Below are 22,023 nucleotides of genomic sequence, written 5' to 3'. Positions count from 1 at the left end.
GGACTAATAGAGACAGTCCGACACACTACTAGAAGGCCAAATATTTTTTCAGAGGTAGATGCAGAAAAAAATATATTCAGTTTGCAACCTGATGGAGGTCAATATAGATGGATTAATAGAACAAGACCCACACACAGCTAGAAGCCCAATATTTTTTCAGAGGTAGATGCAGAAAAAACTATATTCAGTTTGCAACCTGATGGAGGTCAGTATAGATGGACTAATAGAACAAGTCCCACACACTGCTAGAAGCCCAAATATTTTTTCAGAGGTACTGTAGATGCAGATAAAAATTAGTTTTAATTTGCAACCTGATGGAGGTCAGTATAGATGGACTAATAGAGAAAGTCCGACACACTACTAGAAGGCCAAATATTTTTGCAGAGCTAGATGCAGAAAAAAATTATATTCAGTTTGCAACCTGATGGAGGTCAGTATAGATGGACTAATAGAGAAAGTCCGACACACTACTAGAAGTCTAAATATTTTTTCAGAGGTACTGTAGATGCAGATAAAAATTAGTTTTAATTTGCAACCTGATGGAGGTCAGTATAGATGGATTAATAGAACAAGACCCACACACAGCTAGAAGCCCAATATTTTTTCAGAGGTAGATGCAGAAAAAAATATATTCAGTTTGCAACTTGATGGAGGTCAGTATAGATGGACTAATAGAACAAGTCCCACACACTGCTAGAAGCCCAAATATTTTTTCAGAGGTACTGTAGATGCAGATAAAAATTAGTTTTAATTTGCAACCTGATGGAGGTCAGTATAGATGGACTAATAGAATGATGCTATGCCCAAAAGATTTTACTTCACTAGGTGCAGTAAAAAAATTGGTATTCTATACACAGGTGGTATATCTTGCAACACAGATAGGCTACTCCACTGACTAACACACTCTGCAATAGGCCAAAAAGGATTAGCTTTGCTAGATTCAGCCAAATGCTGTGAAAAAAACTTGCACAGCACTGGCACAGACCTGCCTGGCAAAAACTGATAGGAACTCATGTAACCTAGTCCTGAAAAGGACTGCAATTACAATTAGTCTTTACTAGTGTTGAGCCACCCCTGTAGTGTTCGAGTTCGGTTCGGTTCGTCGAACACCCGTGTGTTCGCCGAACTGTTCGTCGAACTGTTCGTCGAACACCTTCGAACACCGTTAAAACCAATGGCAGGCAAACAAAAACACATAGAAACACATAGAAAACACCTTCAAAGGTGTCCAAAAGCTGACAAACTGCTCAGAAGACACAACTAACACATGGAAAAGTGACAAGTACATATAGTCATGCGAAAAGAAAAGAGGTGGAGGAGTAAAAGGAGGGGGAGACACAGATATAGCCATGTCATGCCCTTCTAAAATCCAAAAAGTGAGAAGCCGAGACGGCCAGTCCGCTCCTGCCCGTGCCACCTCCGTGTCGCCGGGTTTGTGCCAGAGCCACGGTGAACCCTGACGGCCAGCCCCCCTCTCCCAATACTGGTGCCTGTCCGCTGGTGGGTCGAGAGAGCCCCCCTGTGGTGGAGGCAGCTCTAAGCTTTTTAATTTAAATTGTCCCTCTAATTTGAATGAATACACTTTAAATCCATTTACAAGGATCTATTGGAGGGCAAGTCTCATGCCAGCAGCCGCGTAATTCCAGCTCCAGTAGCGTCCACTAAAGCTGCTGCAGTTAAAAAGCTTTTATAAGGATCGAGCTCGGCTGTCCACCGCAAGGCATCCTAGTGCCAGTCCCAGCCCCTATGCCTTGGGGTGCCTCCTGATGCTCTTCACTAAGTATCCCGTGGTCCCGAAGCATTTCCTTTGAAAAAATTAAGTGTGCAAACTACAGGTGGTGTAGCTTGCTTAACAGCCGGGATAATCCGCTGACTAGCAGACACTGCTACTAGGCACAAAGTATTTCCTGGGCTAGATGCAGTTAAAAATTTGTAAGTAGATACTCTCGTTGGATGCTGAGAAAGCATTCCATAGAGTCTCCTGGCACGCCATATATGATTCTCTTAAAAAGCTTGGGGTCGGGGTCTAGGGGACCCTTTTATAGCCAAAATCACGGCCCTGTATCACAATACGTCACCTAGGCTGAAGATAAATGGAACTGTAGCACCGAGGGCTCGGTTGCTACAGACGTATTGCACCTCACCCAGAGGTGTGATATCTCACTCTCAGATAAGGATGGAGTGTGGATCAGGACCCGACACCTGCATGCATTACACCACATTGCCGTGGGGCAGGGCGACCAATATGCCCCTGAGATGGGCACGACAGTCCCTGTCCCTGGCTGGAGTGGGGGGGAGGGAACACTGAGGAAGGGGAACCCTGCAGTGCAGGAGCAGGGAGGAAGCAGTTCCTGGGTGCATTGAGAAGGGAGTATAAAAGGTGGGCACCATCTTAGTTCAGTGCAGAGAAGTCTGAGCAGAAGTGGCAGGGAGCAGGGGCTCTGCATGAGCTCTGCTCCGGAGGCGGGCCTAGTAACAGAGGCCCAGGCCTGCAAGAGGGAGAAGGAAGGAAGAGGAGCGGAGAAGGCTCCAGGAACGAGGAATGAAGGGATCCCAGGGGTGCGGACGGGCGAGTCGCCACCGCACGCCCGAATCCACCTGCGTGGAGGGGTCAGGCCAAAGGGGGAGACCGGTCCCCGAACTAGTGGAGGCAGGAAACAACCCTCAGCTAGAAACCGGAGGCTCTGACATTTTATGTGGCGCAGCCCCTTGCTCCACCCGCTAGGAAGGCACCACATAGGGTCAGGGAAACTGGCGCCAAGTTTACCAAGAGGAGGCCCGAGGCAGCCGGACAGAAGTGTTGGTAAGAAAGGCCAGACAAAGGACACACAAAGGGGGTCCTGTGAAGCGCTCCAAAGTTATCTGGGAGTTGTCTGAGCCCCTCACCTGGTGAGCACAGTACGACGTGGGCAGCCGTTACCTGCAGACGTGGTCTGGATAATAAGAACTGTGAGTAAAGGCCCTGAACTGCATCACTGACTCCGTGTCGTTACTGCTGCTGCCCTGCACCATCACCCCCATCCTCCGCATACACTGCCCTGAGGCTATACTCCTCCCGTGGGGAGTTATGCTACGCTCTGCTGCACCCACAACACCAGCCTTAGCGGTCTGCCCTGTAGCGGCGGTTCACTCTGACCGCAATCCACGGGTGGCGTAGTCGGACATTTAAACATCAAAACCACATAAATAGTTCCGCCACTGGTTTGACCGCCCTGAGCCACGGAACCGGATCGCCGCCACGAAGACTACAACCACCAGCATCCACCAAAAAGTGTCCGGCTCCGGGTGTCCCAAGGCCCAGGGGGTGCGTCAGAACATTTTCATCACCTTTCACAATCACCAATGGGACAAGGCAGGGATGTCCTCTGTCCCCTCTCTTATACATCCTAGTGACGGAGCACCTGCTCTCATCAATTCGCCATAACCCCAATATTAGGTGGATTGAGGTGGGAGGCACCGAGTAGAAGTGCTCTCTATTTGCTGATGATGTCCTAGTATATATCACTCAATCACATATATCCATCCCTGCTGTTATGGCTGAAATAGATCACTTTGTTACATGGTAAAATTTTAAAATCAATGCAGCGAAGTCTGAGGCCCTCGATGTCTCCCTCCCTAAATCCATATAGGATTCCATCCAGTCCAACTTTCCCTTTGCCTGGCCCTCACAGGGTATCAAATACTTAGGAATTCCTATTCATAGAGACCTCTCCCATCTATGTTATCTTAATTTTGGGCCCTTTATTGAACAATTCCATACAGACCACGGTTGGCAAGTTAGAACTGTAAGATTCACTACGTGAACCACTGGTGTTTTGTGGAAAAGCACATGTACACCGCGTTCCAAATTATTATGCAAAAAGTGTTTAGGAGTGATAAGGGAAGAATTTGTTTGTTTGTCAGTTAAACTCATTGATGGTGATGTGTGTCAGGGCTCTTTATATCACTGTAAGCAATTGCAGACACCTGTGCTAATTAGTTTGGCAGGTGTGTCCAATGAAAGGCAAGACTACTTAAGAAGGCTCTCTCACATTATTAAGCAGCCTACATTTTCTGCCAAAATGGGAAAGAAAAAGGATGTGTCGGCTGCTGAGAAGCAACAAATTGTGGAGTGTTTAGGTCAAGGCATGACTACAATCAACATTGTGCGATGATCAGGATGAAGTGTCTTGGCAATCAAGAAGTATGTAGCTGATTCACAGTACACACGTGTGCGTGCTGATAAGGGCAAATTGAGGACTCTTTCCTACAGGCAATTATGTCAGGTTGAAACAGCAGCGGCAAAAAAGCCTTGTCATAGCAGCAGACAAGTTTTTGAAGCTGCTTGTGCCTCCAACGTCCCCCGAACAACAAGATGCAGGGTCCTTCAGAGGTTTGCAGCTGTGCATATGCCATCCTGTCGACCTCCTCTATCCACTTCACACAAGCAGAAACGGCTCCAGTGGGCCAAACATTACATGAAGACTGATTTCAAAACTGTTTTGTTCACGGATGAGTGCCGTGCAGCGCTCGATGGTCCAGATGAATGGAGTGGAGGATGGCTGGTTGATGGACACCCCACGCAAACACGGCTACAGCGCCAACAAGGAGGAGGTGGAGTAATGTTTTGGGCTGGAATCATGGGGAGAGAGATTGTCGGCCCCTTTAGGATCCCTGAAGGCGCTAAAGATGAACTCCATAATGTATGTGGATTTTCTCAAACAGCACTTCCTGCCATGGTTCAAGAAGAAGAACCGTGTATTTCACAGCAAGATCATTTTTCTGCATGATAATGCACCATCTCATGCTGCACATAAAACATCTGCATCTCTGGCTGATATGGGCATAAAAGGGGACAAACTTATGGTGTGACCCCCATGCTCCCCTGACCTCTACCCCATTCAGAACCTTTGGAGCATCATTAAAAGGAGTGTCTATGATAGCGGGAGGCAGTTCACATCTAAGCAACAGCTCTGGGAGGGTATTCTGTCCTCATGCAAAACAATTGAAGCAGAAACCATCCAAAACCTGACAAATTCAATGGACGAGAGAGTTCAGAAGCTCCTTTCGAACAAGGGGTCCTATGTGAAAATGTAACATCACCTAGAATAAAGTTTTGAGTTGAAAACTGTTTGATTTCAGTTTCTAACAACCTGCTAATGCTTATAATTTCAAAAATGACCATTTTTTTGGTCTTTATTAAAATGAAAAGGTTGATCGAAAAGTTTGGGGGATCTAAGAGTGTGGCAACCCAGTAGTCATGATTACTTCGAATTCTGACAATATGAGGGTCATGCTGCAGGTAGTGCAGCAAGAAGGCACTTATGTGTCTTGCGCATCTCGGAGCCCCAAAATTATTTTTCGGGCTAGATGCAGCTAAAAATTATTTTTAATTTTAAATCTGGTGAAGCTTATTATAGATGGCCTAATAGGATCAGTGCTGCACACTGCTACAAAGCCCAAATTATTTTCCAGTCAAGATACAGATAAACATGATTAGTAATTTGAAAGCTTAAAACGGTTGGTAGGGTGATTTTAACCAATCATGAAGCTTTTACTCTCCCCAGGATGACACAGGGGTAGAAAAGTCGTTTCGGATCCATGATTTGTTCATCTTTATGAACGTGAGTCTGTCTACATTATCAGTGGAGAGCCGCGTGAGCTTATCTGTCAGCACACCACCAGCAGCGCTGAACACACGTTCAGACAGAACGCTGGCTGCGGGGCATGACAAGATCTCCAAGGCGTAAGTGGCTAGCTCCGGCCATTTATCCAGATTGGAAGCCCAAAAAGAGCAAGGGTCCAGTGACACAGTCGTGGCTTCAATGTTTACTTGGAGATACTCCTGTACCATCGTCTCTAGGCGTTGACTATGTGTCAGACTTCTTGTCTCCTGTGGCCTTGCAAAGGATGGGCTAAAAAAGTGGTGAAATGATTCCGCAAAATTGATGTTACCAGCAGATACTGTGGTTCTGTTACGGTTTGAGTGCTGAACACTTGACGGTCCCACGGTTGGCAATTTGGAACTGTGAGATTCACTACGTGCACCACTGGTATTTTGTGGAAAAGCACATGTAAGATTCTGCAACAGTCTCTGCTGATACTCCTGCATGCGTGCATCCCTTTCTATGGCAGGAATAATTTCTGCAAATTTACTTTTGTACCGGGGATCTAACAGTGTGGCAACCCAGTAGTCAGGATTATTTCTAATTCTCACAATTCGAGGGTCATGTTGCAGGTAGTGCAGCAAGAAGGCACTCATGTGTGTTGCGCATCCAGGAGCACCAAGTCCCTGTTGTGTTGGTGGCGAGGTAACAATCATGCTTCCTTCCTCTGTCCTCTCCCCCCAACCTCGCACAACAGAAATGTGATCAAGGTCTCCCTCATCTGATGAGTCTTCCATCAGTTCGTCCTCCACTTCTTCCTGGGCTCCTGCACCTTCCTCACTAGTTTGGCTGCTACCATGCGCCCTGGTAAAACCATCTCCCCCACCCTCACATGCCTGCCGCCTTGGTGCTGCCGACCGTCTGGACCTTGCAGATGTTAGCCCTTCCGCATACAACTCCTCCTCCTCTACTTCTTCCACCTCCTCTTGTGCCACCACCTGACTCCGAATTCTGTTTAACATGTGCTCCAGCATGTAAATCACCGGAATAGTCATGCTGATAATGGCATCGTCAGCACTAAACATCTTCGTCGCCATTTCAAAACTGTGCAGAAGGGTGCATAGGTTCCTGATCTGAGACCACTCCTCCAGCGTGATTTGCCCCACCTCTGAATCTCGTTGGCCCAGGCTATACGTCAGAACGTATTGCACCAGGGCTTGTCGGTGCTGCCACAGTCGCTGCAACATGTGCAGAGTTGAATTCCACCGGGTAGGCACATCGCATTTTAGCCGGTGAAGTGGCAGGCCCAACGACTTCTGTAGAGATGTAAGTCGCTGAGCTGCGGGATGCGAACGGCGGAAGTGAGCACACAGCGACCGTGCCCTCTGCAGAAGGCCATCTAGTCTGGGATAGTGGGCTAAAAATTGCTGGACAACCAGGTTCAACACGTGAGCCATACAAGGCACGTGTGTGACATTGCCCCGGCGAAGGGCCGCACCAAGGTTTGCAGCATTGTCGCACACGGCCTTCCCTGGTTTCAGGTCCAGTGGAGACAACCATTCATGAAATTGGTTCTCCAGAGCTGACCACAACTCCTCAGCTGTGTGACTCACATTTCCCAGACATTTCAATGTAAAAACCGCCTGATGACGTTGAGCCCTACTGCCAGCATAGTAAGGAGGTGTGCAGGATCCCTTCTGCGCAGTTAGAAAGCTTGTGGCATGACCAGACAGGCTTTGGGTGCAGGTGGAAGACCGAGAGGAGGTTGAGGAGGCAGAAGCAGTGGAGGAACTTTGACATAAAGAGGATTGACGCACAACTCGTGGGGACGGCAAGACTTGGACAGCAGCCCCTTGTCCTGCTGTCACCATAGTTACCCAGTGCCCAGTCAGCGACATGTAACGCCCCTGTCCATGCCTACTCGTCCAAGTGTCTGTGGTGAAATGCACCCTGTCACACACAGAGTTTCTCAAAGAAGCGGTGATGTTGTGTGCGACATGCTGGTGGAGCGCAGGCACACCTTTCTTTGAGAAGTAGTGCCGACTGGGCATCTGGTACTGGGGCACTGCGACGGACATAAGGTCTCGAAAATCCTCTGTGTCCACCAGGCGGAAAGGCAGCATTTCTGTAGCCAAGAGCTTGCAGATGGTGAAATTCAACCTCTTAGCTTTCTCATGGCTAGGAGGAAATGGTCTTTTACTTGTCCGCATCTGAGGGACCGAGGGCTGGCTATTGTGCTTAGACGGGGTTGATAAGGGTGTCCCCGGCAAACTGCCGGTCTGTGAGGAAGATGCAGGCGGACATGTTAGGTTGCCTTGATCCAAAGGTGGTGCTATCGATGTCGGACAGCGCTCAACACCAGCTGGTGTTACCACCTCCAAAGAAAATGATGACCTGCCAATCACGCTGGCTGTTGCGGGTAAAGAGGTGGCAGGTCTGCGCCCCAAAACAGGTGTGACTGCTGTCCCCCCAGTCACAGAGGATGAAGAGGCCGCGGATGCACAAGATATGGCAGACGGTGATTGGCCCGGCCGGCTAGGCCGCATTGTAGCACACTGAGCTTCCCACTGCAACTTATGCTTCATGTCCATGTGCCGGTTCATGCATGAAGTACTCAAACTATGTATTTTTTGGCCTCTACTTAGCTTTTGCTGACAAATGTTACAGATAACACGAGTTGGGTCATCTTTATCGATCTGAAAAAATGCCCAGGCTATGCAAGGCTTAGCACCCATGCGACCTGAAGAGCCACCACGACTTGTGGTGAGAGGCAGAGTTGTGTTTGAGGATGCAGTTGTTGACGTGCTTCCAGTACTACGTCTCTGTCCAGGAAGGCGCAACCTGACCTCGTCGTCACTAGCATCTTCCTCCACCTCCTCTGCTGACCTCATCTCTTGGCTGACTGTGGGTTGACAGTAAGTGGGATCTCCGACCTCATCATCATCACCCTGTGCGTTATCACACCCGTCGTCCTCAGAGCCAACCTGTTCCTGCCCTGACAAAAAACTAAAGTTGTCGCTCCAATCAGGTATTTGAGTCTTATCATCGTCTTCCTCATTGTCTCCACCAACAGGAGTTACAGTTTGGGAATGAGGGTCTACATTATGGTCAGTACCTTCTGCGTCTGGTCCTGGATCCGACTCATAAAGATTCTGAGCATCAGTGCAGATCATTTCCTCGTCTGGATTCACAGAAGCGCTGGAGTCGACCTCTGATTCCCAGGCTATAGTATGAGTAAACAGCTCTGCAGACTCAACCATCTGTTCTACCTCATACTCAGACGGGCAGCTGGAGATTTGGGAGCTGTGAGGAAGCAAGTGCGATTTGGGTGACACCTTTGAGGACTGGAGTATTTGTGATGTTGAAGTTGATGTGGAGGAGAGCCCACTTAAAGGAGCACTTGATATCCGTTGAAGCACCTGCTGTTTTTGTGCCTCATCTGGAATTTGTAGCGATTGGCGTGGCCGTAAGAAAGGGATCTTATCACATTGTCCGCTAAAAGAAGTAGACATTTTAGTTTGGCTGGAAGATGGTCTTTCTTCTGCACCTACCCCACGGACACAACCTTTTTTCCCCTTCCCAACACGCCTATTCCCCTTTCCACCAGCAGCAGGCCTTTTTCCACTCATTTTGGTGGTTAACTAATTCACAACTCTGGAGTTGTTTGCACAAAAAAACAATGGATGGTAACCGAGCAGAGCTGAGTGGCCAAACTGTGGTATTAGGCCAAAACTATTGGCTGGGCTAGATGCAGAAAAAAATTATTTTTAATTTGCAACCTGATGGAGGTCAGTATAGATGGACTAATAGAACAAGTCCCACACGCTGCTAGAAGCCCAAATATTTTTTCAGAGATAAATGAAGAAAAAAATTATTTTTAATTTGCAACCTGATGGAGGTCAGTATAGATGGACTAATAGACCAAGTCCCACACACTGCTAGAAGCCCAAATATTTTTTCAGAGCTAGATGCAGAAAAAAATTATTTTTAATTTGCAACCTGATGGAGGTCAGTATAGATGGACTAATAGACCAAGTCCCACACACTGCTAGAAGCCCAAATATTTTTTCAGAGCTAGATGCAGAAAAAAAATATTTTTAATTTGCAACCTGATGGAGGTCAGTATAGATGGACTAATAGACCAAGTCCCACACACCGCTAGAAGCCCAAATATTTTTTCAGAGCTAGATGCAGAAAAAAATTATTTTTAATTTGCAACCTGATGGAGGTCAGTATAGATGGACTAATAGACCAAGTCCCACACACTGCTAGAAGCCCAAATATTTTTTCAGAGCTAGATGCAGAAAAAAATTATTTTTAATTTGCAACCTGATGGAGGTCAGTATAGATGGACTAATAGAACAAGTCCCACACGCTGCTAGAAGCCCAAATATTTTTTCAGAGATAAATGAAGAAAAAAATTATTTTTAATTTGCAACCTGATGGAGGTCAGTATAGATGGACTAATAGACCAAGTCCCACACACTGCTAGAAGCCCAAATATTTTTTCAGAGCTAGATGCAGAAAAAAATTATTTTTAATTTGCAACCTGATGGAGGTCAGTATAGATGGACTAATAGACCAAGTCCCACACACTACTAGAAGCCCAAATATTTTTTCAGAGCTAGATGCAGAAAAAAAATATTTTTAATTTGCAACCTGATGGAGGTCAGTATAGATGGACTAATAGACCAAGTCCCACACACCGCTAGAAGCCCAAATATTTTTTCAGAGCTAGATGCAGAAAATTTTTTTATTCAATTTGCAACCTGATGGAGGTCAGTATAGATGGACTAATAGACCAAGTCCCACACACTGCTAGAAGCCCAAATATTTTTTCAGAGCTAGATGCAGAAAATTTTTTTATTCAATTTGCAACCTGATGGAGGTCAGTATAGATGGACTAATAGACCAAGTCCCACACACTGCTAGAAGCCCAAATATTTTTTCAGAGCTAGATGCAGAAAAAAATTATTTTTAATTTGCAACCTGATGGAGGTCAGTATAGATGGACTAATAGACCAAGTCCCACACACTGCTAGAAGCCCAAATATTTTTTCAGAGCTAGATGCAGAAAAAAATTATTTTTAATTTGCAACCTGATGGAGGTCAGTATAGATGGACTAATAGAACAAGTCCCACACGCTGCTAGAAGCCCAAATATTTTTTCAGAGATAAATGAAGAAAAAAATTATTTTTAATTTGCAACCTGATGGAGGTCAGTATAGATGGACTAATAGAACAAGTCCCACACGCTGCTAGAAGCCCAAATATTTTTTCAGAGATAAATGAAGAAAAAAATTATTTTTAATTTGCAACCTGATGGAGGTCAGTATAGATGGACTAATAGACCAAGTCCCACACACTGCTAGAAGCCCAAATATTTTTTCAGAGCTAGATGCAGAAAAAAATTATTTTTAATTTGCAACCTGATGGAGGTCAGTATAGATGGACTAATAGACCAAGTCCCACACACTGCTAGAAGCCCAAATATTTTTTCAGAGCTAGATGCAGAAAAAAATTATTTTTAATTTGCAACCTGATGGAGGTCAGTATAGATGGACTAATAGACCAAGTCCCACACACCGCTAGAAGCCCAAATATTTTTTCAGAGCTAGATGCAGAAAAAAATTATATTCAGTTTGCAACCTGATGGAGGTCAGTATAGATGGACTAATAGAATGATGCTATGCCCAAAAGATTTTACTTCACTAGGTGCAGTAAAAAAATTGGTATTCTATACACAGGTGGTATATCTTGCAACACAGATAGGCTACTCCACTGACTAACACACTCTGCAATAGGCCAAAAAGGATTAGCTTTGCTAGATTCAGCCAAATGCTGTGAAAAAAACTTGCACAGCACTGGCACAGACCTGCCTGGCAAAAACTGATAGGAACTGATGTAACCTAGTCCTGAAAAGGACTCCAATTACAATTAGTCTTTACTCCCACAATCTATCTATTTAAGAGCACAGACCTGCCTGATAAAAGTCGTAGGAAATGCTGTAACCTAGTCCTTAAAAGGACTGCAATCACAACTATTCCCTACTCCCAAGCTATCTGTATATTTGTGCGAAAATTGGCTTGAAATTAACAAGGTATAGCGCACACAGCAACAGCGGTGCCGTCTAACACGCAGCTGAAGCAGTGAGAAAATGGTGGCGACGGGGAAAATGGCTTGGTCTTATAGGGCAAGGACATGTGACATACACTGCCAATCACACATGCCCTTGCTTGTGTGAAAAAAAGCACTTCGCTCCGTGTGTGCGCTGCTGATAGGCTGACAGATTGCACCTCCCCACTGCAAATGCGGGAAAGAGAAAAAAAAATGGAGATCTTCATTGTTCCTGCAGAGATCCATCCCCTGCCCCTCCCCCCGCCCCGCTGTACACTCAAACTGCGTATTAACATTAATTTTCATCATTACTGAGAAAAAATCCAGTTATGATTTTGGTGCACGAATAGTTATCGAACATAACCTCGAACAGCCGAATTTTTCTCAAATTGTTCGTGTTCGCCGACCGGCTCGAACACCGCCCAAAACAGCTCGAATTTGAGATTGGCGAACAGTTCGAGTAGAACAACGCTCATCTCTAGTCTTTACTCCCACAACCGATCTATTTAAGAGCACAGACCTCCCTGATAAAAGTCGTAGGAAATGCTGTAACCTAGTCCTTAAAAGGACTGCAATCACAACTATTCCCTACTCCCAAGCTATCTGTATATTTGTGCGAAAATTGGCTTGAAATTAACAAGGTATAGCGCACACAGCAACAGCGGTGCCGTCTAACACGCAGCTGCAGCAGTGAGAAAATGGTGGCGACGGGGAAAATGGCTTGGTCTTATAGGGCAAGGACATGTGACATACACTGCCAATGACACATGCCCTTGCTTGTGTGAAAAAAAGCACTTCGCTCCGTGTGTGCGCTGCTGATAGGCTGACAGATTGCACCTCCCCACTGTAAATGCGGGAAAGAGAAAAAAAAATGGAGATCTTCATTGTTCCTGCAGAGATCCATCCCCTGCCCCTCCCCCCACCCCGCTGTACACTCAAACTGCGTATTAACATTAATTTTCATCATTACTGAGAAAAAATCCAGTTATGATTTTGGTGCACGAACAGTTATCGAACATAACCTCGAACAGCCGAATTTTTCTCAAATTGTTCGTGTTCGCCGAACGGCTCGAACACCGCCCAAAACAGCTCGAATTTGAGATTGGCGAACAGTTCGAGTAGAACAACGCTCATCTCTACTCCCTAGGCTAAATGTAGAATGTACCTAATACAAACTGGAAAGCACAGGATTAGCCCTTAGAACGACTGTTAGTATGATGGTTCAGCATCAGCACCAGTATCAACACTAGACGACTCTGATTTGTTAAACTGTGCACACACAGGCCTGGACAACCACTCTCTCCTTCCAATTATAACTGTCAATGAGTTGTGCAATGGCGTCAGTCTGCAAAGCATGGCGGTGTCTGTCCTTTCATAACCCCTGATGTAATGCGGCCAGCCAATCACAGTAATGCCACTACAAATATTGCTACAGTATTACAGTGACTGGCAGGCAATCCTCGCATGTTTATTGGCTGTGTAACAGGCGCCAAACATGCTGATCGGGGATTCGAGCTTCAAATCTGAGCACCAGCTAATGTTTGCTGTGTGCCGAGCATATCCGAGCACCCAGATACTCGAGTGATATCAGAGTTTCACAGTGCACATTCGCTCATCCCTACTAGACAGTACTTGTTATGCTGGAAAATGTGTTCTCTTTAATGTACACAAACATGAAAAAGCTCTCAGAATAAGACTAATTTTTTAAAAGGCTTGGTGACAAACCATTGCTCCTTTGATTTGGATAAAGAACTCCTGTTTTGTCTCCCTAAAAAGGCATAATTTATTGAAATCTTGAAATGTAGCCTTTGCAATTGCCTCATCATTTTGTGATTAGAAACTAGTTTTGGACCCCAAAAGTGGGATCATTTTTCAAAACTAGTTGAGAAACAATAACTTCTTCATGTTCAAAGCAGTACACTTGTTTTGTCACTCTAATTAAAGGGAACATTTTTGGATGGCTTGTGAAAAAGCTATCACTTTTTCATTTGGCTGTATGCTAACCTCTTGTTACTCCCAAAACAGGGATCATTTTTGCACCCAACTGTGTGAAAATGCCACCGCTTATTCTGTTTGCAATGATTGTGTATAAGCAACACCATGGCAAACATCTGCCCACAAAAAGGGATAATTTTTGGATTGTTTATACAATATAAAGCATCTTCAAAGTCTGACACTTCTATGTGTAATTAAATAAACTGCGGGTTACTACCGTTTACCATCCATTTCCCCCTATGCAGATAGGTCACTTTGACATTAAAATGGCTGTTTCCTTTCAAAAGCTCAAAACAGTTGAATACACTCAATAATTTAGTTCCTTATTCTCTCACCTTAATAATATAGACAGAAAATATGCCCTAATAGAAGAAGGCTAACAAAGAAAGGAAAAGATGTCTCATATCACTGCTGTTAGTTGCTGGATATCAAAAAGTTTTCATTGCTTCAATTCATTTCACTCAAATTATTTTTATATGGGCACATCAGGAGTTGTATTATTCACTAACACTGGAGTCAAAATATCATACTCCAGGTCTCTAATTTATTAGCCCTCTCCTATCAGGACATCATTTTCTGCCCATCGTACCATTAGGGTGAAACACAATGATCTTTTGGGAATGAGGAATTATGGATGCTGGATAGACTTATACTATAGGGGAATTATAGCACATAGCATTATATCTACTTGTAGTAAAGACAAAAAAAATATATAATGCTTATAGTACATATGGAGACTGGGGCGGAGATACCATTGGTTTAACCTGTGCAGCCGCACAAGGGTCCAAGAGGTAAGAGAGTCCACTTCTACCTCCAAAGCAGGAGTTGCGCATTATGATGAACTATTTGACTGCAAAGGGCCCATATATGGTTCTTGCACAGGGGCCTCTTATGTATGTCTCCGCAGTAAAGGACATGTAGAATGGCAAAACATCAGTACAGTATATATAGTACAGCTAGAGAGTAGTCCAGAACATGTAGTTCACACAGTGAACAGTACGATACTTAAAGAACATGTTCTGTATTACTGTAGCTGTAATCCATGTACTGTACTGCTTTCTTCCTATACTATATGCACTATATTGTTCTCTGCCTTTACTACATGTTCTATCCTACTATACGGAACCACAAAGAACTACAATTTCTAGCTCTTTCTGATTTTTATTTGTAATAACTAGCTTTATCTATACTAGTCATTTTCATTGTTGTTTTTTTTTATTATACTAGGATTTATATTTTGAAGGCTTTTGAACCAATTTTACATATTCCAACACATTATCATCACAAGTTACAATATTTTCACGTTTTAATGGTTTTCTTAGAAGGACAATATTGTTACTTGAAGGAGCACTGAACTTGAAATGTTTCAAAAGACATGAGAAATATATAGAAAATGTCTAAAAATGTTCTATGTTCATTTATCACAATGATCAAGGCAATTTGTTGGAAGTTACAAAATGTTATGATATAAATATAAAAACTTTAAATATAGGACTTTAAAAACATTATTAACATTACAATTTAAAAAATTAAAAAAATAAAAAAAACACTATACCTACGCGTTTCGAGCACTAAGGCCTTAGAGCTAAAAATGCATTGGCCTAGTGTGTTTGTTTTTATTTTTTCCCTTTTGATATTTTAATAGTTACTAATAAATATTGTTTTTATAGTACTTTACATTGCGGTTGCTGGATGTCTTCCTGCCTTCTACCTGATCATTTGCACCAGAGAGCCGACTCGTGGTCGTTGTCCGTGCACCGCACCCTTACTAGATTGAAGGATATCCGGACAGAGTGAGCTAATATATTTTTCTTTGGCTCTGTTGACTATTTATAAAGACTGAATTAAGACTTTTTCCTCATAAGTTCTGAGTTTTTTCATATATACAAAACAATGGATTTTGTAAAGATAATCTAACAATTGTGCTTTCCACAGTAATATCCCCTGACAAGAAAGCCGTGTGTTCTAAGCCCAAGCATGAAAATCAGTACACCATAAAAGGCATTCTTTAAAGTATAAACTATTTTATTTTGAGGTTTGTCATCCTGTATTAGTGAGGCCCCGTAAAAGAGTTGATTTTCATTTTATGCTTTGAAGCATTAACATTATGTCCTCACATTTGTAAATGAATACAGCTCTTTTCTAATCTGTCATTTTAATGCCTTATAGATTTTATTTCACTCGGTGCTGTACCAGATCCTCAATAATAATAATCAACTGCTTTGTTGTTCTGCTGCAGAAATTACATTTCAGTACTGAGTGCACAACTAATAAAAGATGTTGCTTGAGGAAACAAAAATAAATATGATGAATCATATGAGAATTTTTGGTTCTTCGATGAGAGACAATTACAAGGCAAGTGGTAAATTCATCTGAATGTAGCGCAAGCAAGATACTAATTGACAGTAAATTAACTCAGTGTGCTGTTATTCTGATGTAGAGAGATGTACATGTGTATTTAAAATCTTTCATATTTCTTTCTCTTTCTTTTAACTTGATTTTGACTAGGGAATTATTACTTTGTACCATTTTTTGTGAGCACATTTAATTCCCGCATAATAGTCTGTATTCAGTCAGGGCAATAGAATAGTTGTCATTGCCATTATATTAACTAGTTTTCTAGTGTTTTAGGTAAGAGAATATATATATTTTTAAAAGGAATAATTAGCAAAACAATATTTATTATGTTATATATAAAATTAATTCATAACAATTCTGAGATTTAGGTTGAAGTTCCAGGAACTCAATTTAAAGTCGATACCAGTGCTCAATAATGGGACATTTTACTGAACAGAATATCTTATGCACACACACATGCATATCTGTCTATCTGCTGCAATATATCAAGTTTGAACAAAACATTGACTAGTCTAAACTTTTTCAACCATATAGGTTTTAACCCTGTTTGATTACCAAAAGACTGTTCATTGCTACCAGACATAATCTGCTCATTTAGTTATCCCCAGTGGCTACACTATATGCACTCCAGGGTATTAAAGAGTAATTAAACATTTTTTTATTTTTTTTATTTTACCACTTTATTGGGGAATCTGCCATACCTGTAAAAAAAAAGTTGCATGTAGGTGTCTTCAAAACCTCTGCTTTTCCTAAGTCAATTTGCTTACCTTCAGTTGTATAAAAATCAGACTGTATTAATTTGGAGTACAGATGATGGCAGTGAAAGTATCAGCTAAGCACCTGTGTCGCACTAACTCTGATCATCAGCTGGAGATAGGTGCTGACCATTTCACTGCCAGAATCTGTACTCCAAATTAGTACATTCTGATATCAATACAGATGAAGGTATGCAAATAGATTGGGGAAAATCAATGGTTTAGAACTTTTCTTTTCCAGGAATGAAGACAAATCCCCTAATAAAGTAATTTGCAAACTTTCATAATTTTCCATGGTAGCCAAAATTCTTTAAAAAATTAAAGTTTAGCTTTTCTTTATCTACTGGATGACCAACTGAATCACACATCCCTAAAGTAGACCTATATGTAAAATGGGCAGTATAATATAGCTCTTTTTGGCCAAGTGGCAACAGGCTGTGCTGAAGATAAAATGCCTAGGGGACAAACCACACACCTCTGAAGAGTTGTTGACAGCTGTAGCAGAGCAGGCAGATCAGTGGCTGTCACTTCTGAACTTATAGCCAGGCATGGTCGTGTGTGACAATGGCCGGAACCCGGTGGCGGCTCTAAAGCTAGGCAACCTCACACACTTAACATACCTGACCCATGTGTTCAACCTAGTGGCTCAGCGGTTTCTCAAAACCTACCCGGATCTGCCTGATCTGCTTGTCAAAGTACGCCACGTGTGTGCCCATTTCAGAAAGTCTCCTACAGTTTCCACCGCCCTAGCCATGCTTCAGTAGCATTTGCAGCTTCCAGCTCACCGACTGGTGTGTGATGTCACCACATATTGGAACTCAACCTTGCAGATGTTGGGAAGGATTTGTGAGCAGCAGAGGGCAGTTGTTGAGAACCAGCTTCAAGACGCCTGTTGGCATTCAGGTCAGCCTCCACACATAAGAATTGAGGAGTGGGCATTAGTGATGAGTGGTGTTGAACGAGTATGTTCTGTTAACCATTTCACCGAGTATGCTTGGGCGAGCACCAAGTAGTTACAGCTGCTCAGTGTTATGTTTAAATCACTCCCGCGTGCATGATTTGCGACTGTTTGACAGCTTTAATACATGTGAGGAATGATTGTTTCTTTTGCATTCCTCACATGTAATAAAGCTGTCAAACAGTCGCAAATCATGCACACGGGAGTGATTTAAACATAACACCGAGCAGCTGTAACTACTCGGTGCTCGCCCGAGCATACTCGGCGAAAGGGTTAACAGAACATACTCGCTCAACACTAGTGATGAGCAAGCATGTTCGCTACTGCTCGGTGCTCACCCGAGCATCTCACTGCTCGACATGCTCGGCGCTCGCCGAGTATTTCCAGGGTTGCTTGGCTGGAGCTCGGGTCTCGTCCCTGCATGTTTGGCGCTCTTTAGAGAGCCAATGAACATGCAGGGATTGCCTGCCACTCACTGTAAAGCCATAGCAATGTTGGTTGTGGCATTACAGTGATTGACTGGCCGCATAGCGTCATCAGGTCTACATCAGACCTGGCACCGCCATGCTCGTCAGTCACTCCGGAATAAGACAGTGTAGGGTGAGCTGCTGCTGATCTAGGGAGGGATTCGCTTGTTTCTAGGTAGTGTATGTGTACAGAATATATTAGAAACACATATCCATCTCAACAAACAGTCCTTCTGAGGACTAATCCATCTGCAGAGATATCAGTGCTAGGCAGTGAATATAGGCAGGCAGGGTATATTGCAGACTGCATTGCACATAGCACAAGAGGCTCCATTCCAGTTCTGCCTTCTGCTTCTGTTAGATATTTCTAAACAAAGGCCCAGGTCTCAGGAGCCAAGAATAATTTTTTGGGTATTTTAATTAATCCTCATTATTTGCTTAAAAAGCAATCCAGAGAACACAGTTTTTCTGCGCCATTTGCTTGTTGGCACTGCAGAATACAGCCAGGTCCTTTCCATATTACAGCGCTAAAAATCCTGCTATTTAAAACTGTGTTTTCTACGGCACACGGATTACATATACAGTACAGACCAAAAGTTTGGACACACCCTCTCATTTAAAGATTTTTCTGTATTTTCATGACTTGGAAAATTGTACATTCACACTGAAGGCATCAAAACTATGAATTAACACATGTGGAATTATATACTTAACAAAAAAGTGTGAAACAACTGAAAATATGTCTTATATTCTAGGTTCTTCAATGTAGCCACCTTTTGCTTTGATGACTGCTTTGCACACTCTTGGCATTCTCTTGATGAGCTTCAAGAGGTAGTCACCGGAAATGGTTTTCACTTCACAGGTGTGCACTGTCAGGTTTAATAAGTGGGATTTCTTGCCTTATAAATGGGGTTGGGACCATCAGTTGTGTTGTGCAGAAGTCAGGTGGATACACAGCTGATAGTCCTACTGAATAGACTGTTAGAATTTGTATTATGGCAAGAAAAAAGCAGCTAAGTAAAGAAAAACGAGTGGCCATCATTACTTTAAGAAATTAAGGTCAGTCAGTGTGAAAAATTGGGAAAACTTTGAAAGTGTCCCCAAGTGCAGTTGGAAAAACAATCAAGCGCTACAAAGAAACTGGCTCACATGAGGACCACCCCAGGAAAGGAAGACCAAGAGTCACCTCTGCTTCTGAGGATAAGTTTATCCGAGTCACCAGCCTCAGAAATCGCAGGTTAACAGCAGCTCAGATTAGAGACCAGGTCAATGCCACACAGAGTTCTAGCAGCAGACACATCTCTTCAACAACTGTTAAGAGGAGACTTTGTGCAGCAGGCCTTCATGGTAAAATAGCTGCTAGGAAACCACTGCTAAGGACAGGCAGCAAGCAGAAGAGACTTGTTTGGGCTAAAGAACACAAGGAATGGACATTAGACCAGTGGAAAGCTGTGCTTTGGTCTGATGAGTACAAATTTGAGATCTTTGGTTCCAACCACCGTGTCTTTGTGCGACGCAGAAAAGGTGAACGAATGGACTCTACATGCCTGGTTCCCACTGTGAAGCATGGAGGAGGAGGTGTGATGGTGTGGGGGTGCTTTACTGGTGACACTGTTGGGGATTTATTCAAAATTGAAGGCATACTGAACCAGCATGGCTACAACAGCATCTTGCAGCGGCAAGCTATTCCATCCGGTTTGAGTTTAGTTGGACCATCATTTATTTTTCAACAGGACAATGACCCCAAACACACCTCCAGGCTGTGTAAGGGCTATTTGACCAAGAAGCAGAGTGATGGGGTGCTTCGCCAGATGACCTGGCCTCCACAGTCACCAGACCTGATTCCAATCGAGATGGTTTGGGGTGAGCTGGACCGCAGAGTGAAGCCAAAAGGGCCAACAAGTGCTAAGCATCTCTGGGAACTCCTTCAAGATTGTTGGAAGACCATTTCCGGTGACTACCTCTTGAAACTCATCAAGAGAATACCAAGAGTGTGCAAAGCAGTCATCAAAGCAAAAGGTGGCTACTTTGAAGAACCTAGAATATAAGACATATTTTCAGTTGTTTCACACTTTTTTGTTAAGTATATAATTCCACATGTGTTAATTCATAGTTTTGATGCCTTCAGTGTGAATGTACAATTTTCCTAGTCATGAAAATACAGAAAAATCTTTAAATGAGAAGGTGTGTCCAAACTTTTGGTCTGTACTGTATGTTTTCAGAAAATACTGCCATTTCTGGCCTCCATTAAATTTTTTTTTCATTGTGTCAGCAAACTTTTAGACACCAGTAGAGATGAGCGTTGTTCTACTCGAACTGTTCGCCAATCTCAAATTCGAGCTGTTTTGGGCGGTGTTCGAGCCGTTCGGCGAACACGAACAATTTGAGAAAAATTCGGCTGTTCGAGGTTATGTTCGATAACTGTTCGTGCACCAAAATCATAACTGGATTTTTTCTCAGTAATGATGAAAATTAATGTTAATACGCAGTTTGAGTGTACAGCGGGGTGGGGGGAGGGGCAGGGGATGGATCTCTGCAGGAACAATGAAGATCTCCATTTTTTTTTCTCTTTCCCGCATTTACAGTGGGGAGGTGCAATCTGTCAGCCTATCAGCAGCGCACACACGGAGCGAAGTGCTTTTTTTCACACAAGCAAGGGCATGTGTCATTGGCAGTGTATGTCACATGTCCTTGCCCTATAAGACCAAGCCATTTTCCCCGTCGCCACCATTTTCTCACTGCTGCAGCTGCATGTTAGACGGCACCGCTGTTGCTGTGTGCGCTATACCTTGTTAATTTCAAGCCAATTTTCGCACAAATATACAGATAGCTTGGGAGTAGGGAATAGTTGTGATTGCAGTCCTTTTAAGGACTAGGTTACAGCATTTCCTACGACTTTTATCAGGCAGGTCTGTGCTCTTAAATAGATAGGTTGTGGGAGTAAAGACTAATTGTAATTGGAGTCCTTTTCAGGACTAGGTTACATCAGTTCCTATCAGTTTTTGCCAGGCAGGTCTGTGCCAGTGCTGTGCAAGTTTTTTTCACAGCATTTGGCTGAATCTAGCAAAGCTAATCCTATTTTTTTCTGCATCTACCTCTGAAAAAATATTGGGCTTCTAGCTGTGTGTGGGACTTGTTGTATTAGTCCATCTATACTGACCTCCATCAGGTTGCAAACTGAATATATTTTTTTCTGCATCTACCTCTGAAAAAATATTGGGCTTCTAGCTGTGTGTGGGTCTTGTTCTATTAATCCATCTGTACTGACCTCCATCAGGTTGCAAACTGAATATAATTTTTTTCTGCATCTAGCTCTGAAAAAATATTTGGCCTTCTAGTAGTGTGTCGGACTTTCTCTATTAGTCCATCTATACTGACCTCCATCAGGTTGCAAATTAAAAATAATTTTTCATCTGCATCTACAGTACCTCTGAAAAAATATTTGGGCTTCTAGCTGTGTGTGGGACTTGTTGTATTAGTCCATCTATACTGACCTCCATCAGGTTGCAAACTGAATATATTTTTTTCTGCATCTACCTCTGAAAAAATATTGGGCTTCTAGCTGTGTGTGGGACTTGTTGTATTAGTCCATCTATACTGACCTCCATCAGGTTGCAAACTGAATATATTTTTTTCTGCATCTACCTCTGAAAAAATATTGGGCTTCTAGCTGTGTGTGGGTCTTGTTCTATTAATCCATCTATACAGACCTCCATCAGGTTGCAATCTGAATATAATTTTTTTCTGCATCTAGCTCTGAAAAAATATTTGGCCTTCTAGTAGTGTGT

Source organism: Phyllobates terribilis, unplaced genomic scaffold, assembly GCF_046119375.1.
Source record: "Phyllobates terribilis strain yellow unplaced genomic scaffold, ASM4611937v1 Scaffold_3__8_contigs__length_932513732, whole genome shotgun sequence".
Taxonomy (NCBI): domain Eukaryota; kingdom Metazoa; phylum Chordata; class Amphibia; order Anura; family Dendrobatidae; genus Phyllobates; species Phyllobates terribilis.
The sequence above is the reverse complement of the archived record's forward strand: the minus strand, read 5'-3'. Positions refer to the sequence as shown.